Genomic DNA, 2,246 nt, shown 5'->3' with positions numbered 1-2,246 from the left:
ACAAGGGCCACATCTAACCTCCCTCTTAAATATAGCCAATGAACTGGCCTCAACTACCTTCTGTGGCAGAGAATTCCACAGACTCACCACTCTCTGTGTGAAGAAATGTTTTCTCATTTCGGTCCTAAAAGACTTCCCCCTTATCCTTAAGCTGTGACCCCTGGTTCTGGACTTCCCCCAACATCGGGAACAATCTTCCCGCATCAAGCCTCTCCAACCCCTTAAGAATTTTATATGTTTCTATAAGATCCCCCTTCAGTCTTCTCAATTCCAGCGAGTACAAGCCCAGTCTATCCAGTGTTTCTTCATATGAAAGTCCTGCCATCCCAGGGATCAATCTGGTGAACCTTCTCTGTACTCCCTCTAAGGCTAGAATGTCTTTCCTCAGATTAGAAGACCAAAACTGTACACAATACTCCAGGTACGGTCTCACCAAGGCCCTGTACAACTGCAGCAGAACCTCCCTGCTCCTATACTAAAATCCTCTTGCTATGAATGCTAACACACCATTCGCTTTCTTCACTGCCTACTGCACCTGCATGCTTGCTTTCAATGACTGGTGCACCATGACACCCAGTTCTCGTTGCATATCGCCTTCTCCTAATTGGCCACCATTCAGGTAATACTCTGCTTTCCTGTTCTTGCCGCCAAAGTGGATAACCTCATATTTATCCACATTATATTGCATCTGCCATGCATTTGCCCACTCGCCTAATCTATCCAAGTCACTCTGCAGCCTCCTAGCATCCCCCTCGCAGCTAACACTGTCACCCAGCTTCGTGTCATCCGCAAACTTGCATTCAATTCCCTCGTCCAAATCATTAATATATATTGTAAATAACTGGGGTCGCAGCACTGAGCCTTGCGGTACCCCACTAGTCACTGCCTGCCATTCCGAAAAGGACCCGTTTATTCCTACTCTTTGCTTCCTGTCCGCCAACCAATTTTCTCTATCCACCTCATCACTGAACCCCCAATACCGTGTGCTTTAAGTTTGTACCCCAACCTCCTATGTGGGACCTTGTCGAAGGCCTTCTGGAGGTCCAGATATAAACACATCGACTGGTTCTCCCTTATCCACTCTACTGGTTACATCCTCGAAAAATTCTATGACCTTGTTGTGTTACAGGTCTCCACACTGCGGCTCTGTGCGGTACAAGAACGTCGGCCACCGTGGGCTCGGTCACCACTGTCCCCGTGGGTGGGACCGTTGAGGTTTCCCGTCCAGCCCCACAACCACGAGAAGATCAGGGTGGCGATGTGGCGTGTCCGTCCCGTCCTGCCGATCCTGGATTGGAAGTCTTACAGCCCGGAGAGTCCGTCCTGGATCCGCCCGTTCTACAGGGACATAGTCCACTTCCGACTGGACGGTGTCTTCGAGCTGTGAATCTGTGGAATTCTCTGCCTCAGAAGGCAGTGGAGGCCAATTCTCTGAATGCATTCAAGAGAGAGCTAGATAGAGCTCTTAAGGATAGCAGAGTCAGGGGGTATGGGGAGAAGGCAGGAACGGGGTACTGATTGAGAATGGCAAAAACAAGGAGGCAGATTATTTTCTCAATGGTGTTAGGTCAGGTAAGGAAGGGGGGAGGTGCAGCGGGACCTGGGTGTCCTTGTACACCAGTCACTGAAAGTTGGCGTGTAGGTACAGCAGGCAGTGAAGAAAGCTAAGAAATCCTCTTGGCCTTCATAACAAGAGTATTTCAGTATGGGAGTAAAGAGGTCCTTCTGCAGTTGTACAAGGCCTTGGTAAGACCACATCTGGAGTATTGTGTACAGTTTTGGTCTCCTAATTTGAGGAAGGACATCTTTGTAATTGAGGCAGTGCAGCGTAGGTTCACGAGATTGATCCCTGGGATGGCGGGACTGACATATGAGGAAAGATTGGAAAGACTAGTGTACTCAATGGGCCAATAGACAATAGGTGCAGGAGGAAGCCATTCGGCCCTTCGAGCCAGCACCGCCATTGAATGTGATCATGGCTGATCATTCTCAATCAGTGCCCCGTTACTGCCTTCTCCCCATACCTACTCTCTCTCTCTCTCTCCCCTCTCTCCCTCCCCACTCTCTCCCCCACCTCACTCCCCCTCTCTCCTCCCCCCTCTCTCTCCCCCTCTCTCTCCCCCTCTCTCTCCCCCTCTCTCTCTCCCTTCTCTCTCTCCCCCCTTTCTCACCTGATAGTCAATGTCTCTGATCTCTCCCCTCACTCTCCCCCTCTCTCCCCTCCCCTCTCTCTCTCCCCACTCTCT

This window comes from Rhinoraja longicauda, chromosome 43 (assembly GCF_053455715.1).
Source record: "Rhinoraja longicauda isolate Sanriku21f chromosome 43, sRhiLon1.1, whole genome shotgun sequence".
In the NCBI taxonomy this organism is placed as follows: Eukaryota; Metazoa; Chordata; class Chondrichthyes; order Rajiformes; family Arhynchobatidae; genus Rhinoraja; species Rhinoraja longicauda.
Note: the sequence above shows the minus strand (reverse complement) of the source record.